This window comes from Zootoca vivipara, chromosome 1 (assembly GCF_965207765.1).
Source record: "Zootoca vivipara chromosome 1, rZooViv2.hap1.1, whole genome shotgun sequence".
Lineage (NCBI taxonomy): Eukaryota > Metazoa > Chordata > Lepidosauria > Squamata > Lacertidae > Zootoca > Zootoca vivipara.
Genome location: NC_142582.1, coordinates 105,700,783 through 105,714,873, shown reverse-complemented (window position 1 = coordinate 105,714,873; position 14,091 = coordinate 105,700,783). Strand labels below are relative to the sequence as shown.

General features: G+C 39.8%; 1 protein-coding gene across 1 annotated transcript in view; it reads right to left on the bottom strand.

Annotated features, from left to right (window-relative positions):
• Positions 1-9,309, bottom strand: part of ESRRB (estrogen related receptor beta) — a 93,335-nt gene extending 84,026 nt beyond the window's left edge. The window contains exon 1 of the mRNA XM_035118302.3: positions 9,232-9,309. The gene's annotated coding sequence lies outside the window, so the exon portion shown is untranslated. The remainder of the gene's footprint in view (positions 1-9,231) is intronic.
• Positions 9,310-14,091: the final 4,782 nt, after the last annotated feature.

Sequence of the window (14,091 nt, the reverse complement as noted above, 5' to 3'; positions counted from 1 at the left end):
TCATGCATTCCTTCAGAAAGTGCAAATTAGGTGGGCTTGCCTTTAAATGATAATTGAATCAAATTTCTTCCCCACCCCTTTCCCCAAGTTTATCTGATCTCTCCCAACCCCTATATGAAGCAGTTTGGTCCATTTTTGTGTGTGACAGGGGCGGGTCTATTTTAAAATCAGCTAACTTCTGTGCCCAAAAGCATCTGAAATTCAGTCTTGAACTTCTGAAGCTTTTCTTTTTAATCGCAGTTTATTTCCTATTGTAAAAAGCAAGAAACCCAAGCACCCTATTATAACCCTTATAATGAAGTTGAATCAGAAGCATGGCCATGTACATAAAGCAAAAAAAAAAAAAATTCCTGCCTGTTTTAAAAGGAAAAAAAATTCCAAAGAAAATGAAACTTGCAATGAAAATAAATTTTAAAATGAAATATTATGTGCCAATTCACAGCAATAGTATGGAAATAACTGAATGATTCAATAGCTTGTTTCAAAACTACTTATACAGGAAAGATAAAGAAGAACTTAATGGAAAAAATTGAAACCCTGCTGAGCTCCCTAATGAGGTTTGGAAATTGAAAGCTATTTAAAAATTGGTGCAGACCACAAATTCAACAGTTTGCAAATGTAAGGATATCGTAGCTGTGGTCATTCATGTACATAAATGTGTTTTTCAGTCCAATTCAAACAACTGCCCCAATCGCTTTCTGATATTTATCTACCCACCAGAATGGAAAAAAGTCATATTTGTCTAGCATTATAAAAACATAATGTGAAAGCAACACACATTAAATAATAAATTGTGGTTTTGGAAACAGCAATAGACATAGAAGGCAGAATCTGAAACATGGGGATGCATTTAATAGAGGATAAAATACAGAAATTGAGTGTTTAGAATAGACGGAAAAACAGTTATGACATTGCAGTAGGAACATGTCTGCCGAAAAGAAAGAGGTTGCAGTCCTATAAACACTTACTTGGGAGTAAACTCCACTGAGTAATGTGGGATTTACTTCTGAGTAAACACATATAGGATTGCACTGTAAGTTGCCTACCAAGGGAATCTTCTCATTCAGTAAAGATGAAGATTTCACCATGTGGGACTATAGCACTGTGTTGCAAATTGAAACTTCGGAAGCACCAAAAGCTCTGAAGTGATTTACTTGGCCCATAAGGCAAGATTAAGGCTGAACTATTATAGTATATGGATTAAATGATGAGCTTACAGCAATAGTGGTAGAGGCATTTAAAAAAATATATAGAAAATAAAATGCAAAAACATCAAATATGATAGAAAAAGGTAGATTGACTATTAGGAGAAAGAAATATTTGTAGAACGGGATTAATTTAATTGCAAAATAAATTTTATGGATGGAAAAGAAAGGAGGGAGGCTAATCACTGATCCTATGAAAAGGAGTCTAGACTGACTACTGGAATGTACTCTTGTTTATTCTGCAATGTGCTCATTTACCAAGGGCAGCTGCCTATACAGAGCAGCAACTAGTATTGATGGCTATATAGCCATGTCTGCCCTAACTGGACAAAATGAGATTGCACCAATTAGAAAAACTTCCTTCAGGACAGAATCCTGAGGTAGCAAACAGAAACCCGTTAGAGAATCTGATCTGTATGCTCATCTCAAGCCCTGCAAAATTGTGCCTGAGAAAGGGATTAAACAATCATCAAAGTATGGCAGAGGAATTGGTATTTTGCCTTTCAAACCACAATGTAATTTCATTACCTCTGAGGATTACATCTGTAAAAAGAATACCATGACTGACCCCCCCCCCCCCAGTGCAATTCAACAGCAACCATGCCTCTTTGCTCTGCCGAAAACCATGTGCTGCTAAGTGTCAACAGAGTCCTGTAGGGGGCTGTCGAGCTCTTCTGCATTCACATTCTGTGGCTGCCACAGCACATGGACCCGAAAAGCGTGCAGAGCTATTTGGAGGAGGATTGCAATGATGCTAAACTGAGCTAGTCAAAGACTTTGTCACACCTCCTCTGTAAAACAGCATGTCTGCTTCACGCTAAACAGATAAGTGGACATATCCTCCTGGATAGCCAGTTCCATGTTTTTCCATTAAGGCTTCATGGAACCCAAGTTTACATTACATTTGCAATGACCAAGGTGGGTTGTTGTTTTTTTAAAGGCTTGCATTGCTCTGGGACACAAAATGCTTCCACTAGTTACGCTCTATTAACGAGTGCCATGCAGCGCAATCCTATGAATGTATACTCAGAAGTAAGTACAACTGTGCTCAATGGTACGCACTCCCAGGAAAGTGTTATGGCCGCAATCCTAGGATGCATATATGTAATACCAATGAACACAGTGAGCCTTAGTTCTGAATAAAAATGTGCAATACTGTCATGTTAACTCCCCATCCCTTTGCATTATCAGCACAGGTAAATTGAATGAAAAAAGTTGACCGGAATGGCTTCCTGTCTTACATGAACAACAGTTTCAACACATGTACCAGATTAAAAGGTGCTCTAACTTTTAGTGCCCCCAGCATAGATACCCTTAGTCTTGAAAGCAAAACAGACTTTTCTTGCAGCGCCATACCCAGCGTCATCATTCTGTCTTCATTTTCCTTCCCAATCTATATAACATAATCTGATGTTGACAGACTGTTCTTGACTGGGCAGTGACAGATAAAACAGAGCTCCCCATATGCCTCACATCCTGATCACTAGAACTACGTGTCCAAATAACAGCTGAGCACGAACTCTGCTTTTAACCCTCGGTAAATTTGCAACTTTTGCCTATGAAGACAGGCAAAATTTGCCTATTATTATTATTATTATTATTATTATTATTATTATTACCCCGCCCATCTGGCTGAGTTTCCCCAGCCACTCTAGGTGGCTTCCAACAGAACAGAACATTAAAATGCAATAATCTAATCTATTAAACATTAAAAGCTTCCCTAAATAGGGCTGCCTTCAGATGTCTTCTGAAAGTCTGGTAGTTGTTTTTCTCTTTGACATCTGCTGGGAGGGCATTCCACAGGGCAGGTGCCACTACCGAGAAGGCCCTCTGCCTGGTTCCCTGTAACTTGGCTTCTCGTAGTGAGGGAACCGCCAGAAGGCCCTCAGCACTGGATCTCAGTGTCCGGGCTAAATGATGGGGGTGAAGACGCTCCTTCAGGAATACTGGACCGAAATGTAGCAATAATAATAATAATAATAATAATAATAATAATAATAATAATATAGCACATCAGTTGGCACGATGCTTTACAGAATACAAGAGGACTGGCCTCGGCTCTGAGCAGTTTATAATTTCACAGGAGAACAAGAATGGAACAGAAGTGGAGGCAGGGATAAATAGGGGGGGAATGTTACATGACTCATGTTACACCTATTTTGGTTCGGTTACCAACATAGGTAAGGACATATTATGCAATAACCGTATTATAATCAACATTTCGTTAATGAATCAAATTAATGGATCAAATTGCTTTTGTTCGATTAAAACAGTGTTTCTAAATAATCAGGAGGATTTCTTAAAATTGCTAATTATTTTTAATGTGCTTTTTTACAAAAAAAATCAAGGGTGGCCACTTCCACCTTAGAAGAGGTGCTGGTTTTATTTACGTATATCTCACTCACACAGAGAGATATAGATGTGTGCCTCTTCGAAAATGGTGCATGTTGTGATACAACTATGCAAAATCAAAGAAACAAAGACTGGAATCCAGCTGGAAGGGCCTTTGCTCCAATAGATGCCTCCATCAACAAAAGAGGAGGGGAGGAGATTTCCCCGTCCAACTTGAAACCCCCTCAGGTTGAGGGGTGTGCCAGAGAAATGGGGAATCCACAAAAAGTCACCTTTCCTTCTCTTCCATTAATGGAGGTGCCTGTTGAATCAGATTTTGTCCATAGCCAAAAAGCTTCTAAATCGGATTCCACTTTTAAGAAAAAATAGCTTTATTTGTTTGCAAATTTATGCAAATTCAACTAAGCGATTAATTAAAACTCTTAGAATTGACTATGATTTCTTTAATGAACAGCCCTAACTATAATCAGTAAGAATAAAAGTAATCCCAAATATGAATATTATATCTACTAAAAAATTTGTTGCACTGAAAGTCAGTGTGAATATTTCATGGACCTAACACATCAGAGCTTTTTGAAGTTTCTATTCTGTGTTTGTGCAAAAATTTAAAGTGTTCATGTTTTGATTCCAATCTGTTGTAACCTCAAAACAGCAGGTTCATCACATTTTCCCCAACCTGAGGAAAGTAGGCAAAATGGCATATTGAACACCACTACCACATCATACGAAACTGTTTTATACTTCAGAGTATTGGTCCATCTTGCCCATTAGCATCAACACTGACTGGAACAGGCTTTCCACATTTTGAGAAACTCTATCCAGGGATTGAACCTGGGACCTTCCAGGTGCAAAGCAGACATTCTACCACTGAGCTTTCTTAGTGGAGCTAGCTGATACTTCGGCTAAACAAAACACCCAACCCAGGTGGTTTTACAGTTTTGAATCCATGTGCTCGCTGAACAGAGGTGTGGGGATAGAGATGAAGCTTGTGGGAAAGCATGCATTTGGTCACCTGACATCGTAAGCCTGGCTTCAAGCAAATTAATAGAATAAGCAGCGATAGTTTGCCAACAGCAGATAAGGAACCTGATCAGGGACATGTCACAGGAGTACGTGATCTGGAGCTGGGGTAGGGAACTTGCGGCGCTCAAGACGTTGTGAAAGTACAATTCTCAACATCCCTGATCATTGGCCATGCTGATTTGGGATTATGGGAATTGGATGGCAACTTCTCGGGGGCCCACAGGTTCCCCATCTCTGCCTTGTAGTCATGAGGATTTTAGGAATCCTCTCCTAAAAACTTAAAATGGTGCAGACGGGCTCAGTAATGGCAATAAATGAATAAATAGCAGCCAAGGCTCCTCTGTTATACAAAGCACCCATCACACAGGAGGAAATAAAAAGTATTCCAAAGGCTGGGATAGCCTGACTTAAAATTACCTTTAGTACTTATGTACTGAACCGTAACCTCACCAGGGCAGGAAAACCGATGTGAATAAATGTGCATAGTGTATGGAACTGTAAACAGTGTTGGCAAATGAACACCCAAATCTCCATCTGGCTTTCAATGGAAAGTAATAATCTAAATCCCTTTGAAAAGCTCTATCCAACTAATGAGCAACAGTAGCAAGAACTGCTCTCGTTCAAATGTGCTTTGTAACCATCGCTTTACCTTCCAAATGCTTTCGAATGAAGTGAATTATCTCTGAAGGGACTCAGAACCTGTAACAGACACTAGCTGTGTGACCTCTGTTAATCCACCCAATATTAGGCTCGTTAGTCATCAGGATAACAACTGTATTTTGCAAATCAGGCACTGTTATCAGATAGACCAGCAAGACCCTATACAACACGGGTGTCAAACACAAGGCCCGGGGGCCAAATCCGGCCCGCCAGACCTCGTCATGTGGCCCGCCGAGCGCCCCAGCCAGCGGGACCCAGCAGCGGGACCTTGCTGCTGAAGCGCCGCGTCGACAAAGCGCCAACAAACAGTGGGGCCGGGGGGGTGGGTAGAAAGGCGGCCGGAGCAGCGCCGCACGGAGAGTCCCGAGCCTCTGCGACGCAGCAGTGCTCTGTAGCACTTTGAATCCTCCTCCTCCTGCCACGGCTCGGCGCCTGGAAACGGCTGCTGCTAGTTATTACTTACATTATTACAAAAACAGTAATAATTGAATGCAGTGACAACAATTTATGATAATAAAGAGTGGACACATAGTCCTACAGATACAACCGGCCCTTTGAGGGTGACCAAACTGCTGATGCGGCCCCCGATGAATTTGAATTTGACACCCCTGCTATACAATGTCTAATAGTCCAACAACATCGGCACCAAGATATATAACTGCTTCTATACAAAAACCTCGCTTCTAATCCCTCTTAAACTCAACAAGACTGATTGGTTTTTATTATTCATGAATTAATTTTTAACTCTTGGGCCAACAAGGGAATTGAATCTATACAATTTTGCACAGACTGAGGCAAAGAAGCTTCACTGACAGAGGGGGAAAAACCAGTCAGGTTCTTTCATTCTTCAATTGACAATTAAATAGTGTTTACTCGATTTCCCTTAAATTCCTACATGAGAGTTGAAAAGAAAAGTGAATCAATGCAATGTTGTTTGGGTATACGTATTTCTCATATTTATTCCTCAGAGATATATATGGATCAAACATATTTTTGAACAAATGCAGTATTAAGGCTCAACTGCACTGGTTCTTTAAAGACAGGAAAGTATTTTCAGAAGATGAGGAACTCTGAGATCAGTAAGAAAGGGAAGCAGTCATGGATATGATTTTTTTGCAGGTGCTTTCTGCAATATTAGTCTGAGAACTAGAATTCCAAAAAAAGAGGAAACTATCTGTTATTTTTAAAGAATAGTTGATGTTTTATGAGTTAAAAAAAGAGAAAAGTTGTTTGATGCAATTAAGTGTTTTCAAGAGCAATCTTTTGTGATGGCTTCTAGGGGAGATGCATACAGTACTGAATTGCTCATATTGTAATAAACAATGAATGTATGATACGCCAAAATACCCCTTCCACAAAGTTATTGAAGAGCCTGTATGAAACACACATGAATGAAATCCAGAGAATCACCCTGCTTGATTGTTGCCAGACTAAGGCAGTGATTTGTTAATGCTTTGTACATCTGGGTTTTGTCCTTAAATTTTAACAAGCCAAAAAAAAAAGCTATTGCCTGCTTCTGCAACATGCTGCTTGCTCTCCTGCTCTGTTTTGCTCCACATCAAACTATATTTTCCAATAAGCCTTATGAGCACTATATTTACATTTTACATTACTTTGCATTTTCTGTTATCTTTATACAATAATCTTTGACGTTTCACAAGCATTGACACAGAACTGCCTTTTAAGGGAGATAAGATTAAGTTTATTCTATTGCTACAGACTGATATGCTTAGAGATACAGATGGTGATAAACGTAGACTGCAGGGACAGATTTACAAGAACATTCATGCTGTATGTAGAAGGATATACATATAACATATGCTTACTTCTGTGTACTACAGGCACACCTATACCCTGCGTAGTTCACACTGATTTACATATCTATTGATTCTCACATGTACTATATGTGTGTAAATGTAGCACAGGAACCCACAGTGTATGAAAGCCTTTGCATATACCGTGTTTCTCATATTATAAGACACGTCTTATATTTATTTTTTCCTCAAAAAAACACTCTATGGCTTATTTTCAAGGGATGTCTTTTTTTTTTTTTCCTCCTCCTGCTGCGGCCGGCATTGCTGCTGTGCCTATCACTATGTCTTATTTTCGGGGTATGGCTTATATTCCTTGAATGCTTAAAAATCCTGCTATGGCTTAATTTATGGGTATGTCTTAAAATATGAGAAACAGGGTATACACACCTTACTCAGGCTTACGAGTGCGATTGAAAACAGATTCCTTTCTATCACCTATGCAACGCCTGTATGAGAAGAAAGGTACAGCCACGTGAACATTTATTCTAAAGCTAAGTCATCCATTACCCTTTATTGAAAGTAACACCTGAATGCACCGATTGCTACCTTTCTCGAAAAGGTTCATTGCTACAACCTGTTAATGGAGGATCCACTAGTGAGAAGCCAAGGCAAGCCTTTCTAAAGGGCATTGGGACATCAGCCGAGGAAGCCCAGCCTGGGATTACCTTTGCGCCTGGAGGGAAGGTTGTGACAAGCAGCACCTTCTCCCCCCTGCCTCTGGTCCCAGGTTAGACTGCATTGCAGAACCCGTTGTCACAAACCAGATAGCAACATAAAGGCCCCCTTCCTTGCAGATACCTCTTTTTGACAAAGCAAGACTTGTATGACAAGCTGACTGCTAAAGTGTGGCAGGCAATGAATGGGCATTAAGGTTTTAGGTTTCACCGGATCTGCTGCTGCAGCACAAATACCCCCACTTCTTCTTCTTCTCCCCACCACCACCCATCCTCCCTGAGTTACTAAAAAAGTAAATGGCATAAAAATAGAAACACTTGAGATGTTGAATGAAGTGGTAAGAGGAGAGGGGTGGCAAAAGGACAGAAGTACTTGGGAAAGGATAATATGGGAGGTGGTAGCTTATAAACAGGATTTTGAATGGAGATGTGCCTCAGCTATTTATCATTATCATTTGATGTTAAAAAGAAGTAATTTTCACATATTAAATGCATAACGTGTTAATAGCAATCAAAAGACCCTGTAATTCAGATGCTATTTTGTATCAGAGTGTGTTTTTGCTTTTTTGTTTGTTTGTTTTTAAGAGGTGGGAAATCTGCAAAGCATCTCAGGAATAAGCCCCCGCTACTAATCTAATGACTGTCCTAGAAAATGTGAAGACCTGTTCTCCCCTGAAATGAATATCCAGGTTCTTAACAGCCATCTGAGATACGCAGATACATAATAAACAATTATAGGTAACTGGCATTCACTTACATTTCAAAATGAGTAAAAAAATATTTGCATAAAGACCATTGGCTGAAGAGACCTATAAAGTGACATGTATAGCAGTAAAAGGATATGTCCTTGGTCTCTGGGGCACACTTAAAGAATATTATAGAATCTATTTTACCTATAAAATTATATTTATGTCCTTTACACACACACCCTGTATTTTTACAGGAAAGAAGCAACAGTATTTCAAACAGCAGTTCTCCTATATAATACCAAACCAGGTAAGTAAACATTTTTAAAAAACATACTTTTTACCCTATCCTTGGCTAGGCAAAACAATATGCGCTCAGGTACCCTTAACAATGAGTGTTCAGTTTCAACAGAAAAGGTGTTTTAAAGGGTAAGAGTGCAAGAGTAAAACTTGAATTACAAAAGAAATTTCCCCCCAAAATTAATGTCCACTGATGGAAAGTCAGGTTTTATATGTATATATAGGGTGGTAGTCAGCTAGAACAGCTCAGTTAAAGTACTGTATATACTGTCAACCAAGAAGACAGATAAAAGAACATCTCCTTCGTCACCACAGAAGATGCTCCCAACACTACCCAACTGTTATTTGATGCATACAAGGCATATGAAAATAAATTTAGTTGAACAAGAGAGGAACATGTGGGCAAAAGGATGTGACCAAATTTCGGGAGCCTGCCTGTGGTGTTTCCCTTTCCTCCCAGCCACCCCATAAACAGGATGCAATAATTATGGAGATACCCTAGAAATCAACGCCTCACCGGCAATGCAGAATCGGACAAGATACGCCGCCTCTCTCTATTCTCAATCCATTCCCTTTCACACTAAAAAACAAAACAAAAACAGCTTGGTCATGGCATGTTACTGCAACTTAAATACTGCACACAAAAGGGACAGAAAAGAACCTCTAGCATGGCAGAATTTGCATGAGAAAGCAAACACCTCCTGGACATGCACACACTCAAAGTTTGTGACTTTCTGAATGGACTCTGTGTCTGCTGTTTGCATGACACTCCAGAGGCAAGAATATTATTTGCAGATTGATAAAAATGAGCAGAGAACTTGGACGTTTAGGGGAGGTGATCCCCCAAAAAATCTAAACATGGACATTTCTCCCTGGGGAGTGAGAAAGTGAACTCAACACGGTAGACGCAGGGGAGACAATATAGCAAAATCAGTCACAAAGCTATCACAAGTTGCACGACCACATTGTGCCACCTGCTCTTCGCAATTTGCCCGGTGCAAAATACAACCGGATAATTAAGGGCAATGCCGTCTGTGGCGCTCATGAGCACCAAGCAGCTCAGCAAGCTAGTATATGTTAGCACATTCTTCTTTCACACTGGGAAAAAATGCAATTCTTTCTGGAGAGAGCTTGGAGCACAGGGAACACTAAGAGCAAGCAGAAATCTATGAACAGCAAATATGCCCGGACAAAAATGCAGAGTTGGCACGGGTTAAACAGTGCACACCATTCCTGTTTGGCTAACACAGGGTCAAGTCATGTGCAGCGAAAGTTTCAACTCCTTAATCCCCCAGAGCTTGTTTGCTAATTACATTTGCAATTACAAACATGACAAAGATATTATTCTACAGTGCTTTGCACTTCAAGCAGGCGCACTTTCCCTAACAGATAGTCACCTCCAGCAGCACACAGCTCACAAGTGCTTCTTGACAGACAAAATAACTGGCACTTCAGCTGTAAAGGCCACTTTGTGGGCAGTCCAAGTGGAAAGAGGAGGCAGGAAAGAGCTTTCAAGACAGGAGGCCAAGCCAGGGCAGAGAAGGGAGGAAAATGAACTTGTAAGAGCTCCATAAAAATTATTCCCCAGAAATTAAGCTCTCCCCCCCCCCTCCAAGTCTCTGTCAGGGTTTATAAATTGCAAATCGTTCACCCCAACTGATACAATTTCAAGTTGAACTTTAATGTGCTTTTCTGTCTTACATCAAAACATGCTAGCTATGTGGAAATAAAGCATACTCGCCCCCCCCCCCGGTTAATTTCTAGAGTTGGTCGTGAATGGCATTTGTTATGTTGACCTATCCCTAAACAAGTGTCCAAACAATTCCTTAATATTTACAGAATCTTTAGTTTCACGCTTTGTAAGAGGTTACTGTGGGGCTCCTGTGCTCTGTGTGTTTTTTTGACACTTCCTAGATAATGAAACTATTTCCCTACCTGTTCGTCTGTATAGAAATAAAAAAAATAAAATCGTTACTGAGCAGCTTTCAAACGAAGCGTGCCAATCTCACTTTTAGTGTGAACTTAATATGTTTACTCAGAGGTATGTCCCACTGAGATCAGCGAAGCTTTTGTTGTTGTTGTTTAGTCGTTTAGTCGTGTCCGACTCTTCGTGACCCCATGGACCAGAGCACGCCAGGCACTCCTGTCTTCCACTGCCTCCCGCAGTTTGGTCAAACTCATGTTTGACTAATATGCTGCTTGGGATTGCAGCATATTTAAAGGAAGTTGAAGGAGCATCTAAGTGTCTCCAGGGTGCCATAAGGTTCCACCCACAACAGGGTAACCACGACCATTTATCAACCCCAGTGTGGTAGTAGGCACAGAGCAGAGTAGGGAGAGCTATAAGCATTTCTGGCTTATTCCGCTTTTGCTATTTCTTTCTGTATGTGAACGCATCACAAACATTTAGACATGCTTATGAGATATCTAGTATGACTGCATTCGTGAACTATGGTTATATAACAGCTTAAATCTATACTCTTCCTCCACCCCCACCCCCATCTTTTCTCCTTTACTGGAAGTGATTGTATATCCAGAACAGAAACATTTCAGATCTTCAGACTTATGGCACATATGAAATTTCTTACTGGAGAGATTAAATAAGTGCGGGTGTGAAAGACATGTCACACACACACACACACACACACACACACACACACACACACACACACACTTTAAAATGAGAGAACAGTAGAGAGTGTGGGAGTGGATCAGAAATTTAAAGAAAGAGGATTTCAAGTACCATATTCTCCCAGAAAAATAATAATAACCACAGTGCTGTGAAATTTCTGTCACAGCAACTTTCTCTGACGCAATTCCTCCAAAGTCTTGTCCCTCTCAGGCTAAACACAATATCTATTGATTGCTTTTAATCAATACAATGAAAATATCCCTGTCCCGCTGTATTTCCTTCCCTAAAATATTAATAATAAATTGATCTTTCCATAATTTTCAATAATTGATATGAAAAAGTAGAACCTGAAAGACAGGCAGAAGAAAGGCTAACATTTTCTTTTCACATTCAAGACTAGCCAGGCTCTTGAAAAGGGGACCCAGCGACACAATAGGAAATCTATTCAAGGGACAAGTTAAGTCCCGTTCCTTTGCATTACAGCTTCTTCTTGAATTAATTTGTCAGTAAGAAAATAGACACACAGAGCAACAACTCCCTATTGTAGGTACACAAGAGCGCCCAGAGCACTTACAGCTTCATTCAGTCTTTCTGTTTAGGTTTTTTTTTTTTCCAATTCACAAATCTGGGGAGAAGGGGAAAAGAGCAACCACTCCTCACTCTAGATTTCCAGGAGTGCCTAGAACTCAAGTAGCTTCATTCAGCTTTTCTGACAATACAGAAGCAAATGCACTTCAACAATCCTTCAGAATCTAAGTCACATTTCTTTGGCCTGTAAATAAGGATCAACAAAATCAAACGCAAAAGATAATAATTATCCCAAGTTTATCCTAATACTAAATGGAATTATACCAATTCCTCTAAATATGGGTTTCCATGTCCACAGATGAAATTATTATTTTGCACTTTCTTTTGCAGCTGTTAACTCATTTATTGGGCCGTAATTTATGCTTTTCTTTTTAACCTGTCAAAGAAAGCATTTTTAACAGGCACACCTGGCAGAATATTGCTGTACACCAAAGTGACATTATTTTTTCATAATGTGCTAACCTTGGTCTATTCTATTATTCCATACACACTATTGATTAGGAATGGCAAAAGGTATCGTCCTACAACATCTGAGGCTATAGCTGAAAGGAAACAAGGAGGGAGAAATCGCTTCTCATCTTGGGCTGTGACATTAATGCTAAAGCAAACAAAAAGTGCTGAATTTCACTTCAAGGGATATTCTGGGTGTTGACAATTACAGTCCGAAATGTAAGCATGATATACATGCATAGATACATGCACAGATGTAGCTGGACCTCATGCATATTTATGCACACATACAGATCTATATTACACAATTGTTGTACCGCAGACAGGCAGCACTGGTACAATTTGACTAATTTTATGGACTTTACCTGCCTTGACCTGAAAGAGAAAAACTGCAGATTCATTTATAAAGCTGGTGGTTTTTTATTTTGTTTTTGGAGGGGCTTTTTTGGGGGGGGGGTATGCTTGCTTGCTAACCCTACTCTTACAAAAAAGTTTTAGTTTGCATCTTGTTCTCCGTGTTACATTCAGACAGGCAGACTTTTCTAACACCATTTCAGTGATTGCAAGGAATTACTCCAATATATATATACGGAGATGAAATTAGCAAAAGGATATAGAAATGCTTGAAGTCAAGCTACCACAGGCAAGATCCTAAGCTTCATGAAGGCTACTGCTAACACCCTGTTGAAGGGCTCACATTTGAACAAGCAAAGGGGGGAGGGGTAACTTTCCTAACCCCAGTAAGGTGAAATGCCATGCCCTGAGTGAACAGATGCTGATTTCTTCAGCTCAGTCAGGCCCTGGTGAGAGTCACTGTAGGACAGGATTTGAATTCTGTGGTATGTACTGAGTCCACAGTCCCGAGACCTGCATGGAATACTTCTCTGCCACATCTGCGACTTTCTCAATATTAAAACATGTATACTGCAAGTTCCAAATCAGTGTTTGGAACATATAAGGGGAATCAACCATTAGCTGCAGCCATACTCATTTTTATAATCAAATGGCTTTGCAAAATAAAAAGAGCTCATTTTCAATGTTATGAATTAATATGTGCTTCTTGCTTATTTAAAAATAGCAACAATAACCATTACAGAAAAGGACCGGCTTTCAAATAATTGTGCAAATTATCTAAGTGACCAGCATTCACGGTGGGAACTTGCAACACATGTGCAGACAAATGATTTTTTTAAAATGCTCTTATAAAATACTCCTACATACAAATATCTACATATCATTTTTAAAAAATACGCCTACAAACACATGCATACCCCAGATGAATTACCATTTGCACAACTGTAGCTGGCCTTGACTTATACCTTTGCTGTATTATGCAACAAATATGTAAATGAAAACAGAAATGGGATGCTGAAATAATTAGACCGTGTTTTTCAGAATGCCTTTTACTCTGCACTTTCTCCAGGTACCAGTGTCTTCCAAATAAATTTTTAATATAATTTATGAAAATCCTCCGGACCTGATATAGCACACAGTCCTTCAACATCAACAACAAAAGAAGTCCCATGCCAACTCAGAAAAAAACCACTTCTGCCAAGCCTGATAGGACTATATTTAGTAACATGAAGAACAGCGTGCCTCTTCTGCCCATCCATTCCATTCTAGGAAATCCACCTGGTCCACTTTTTTACCTTTAATTGGAAACCAAGATAAAACTGAAGCAGGAAAATTGCACCAGGCTCACAGCCC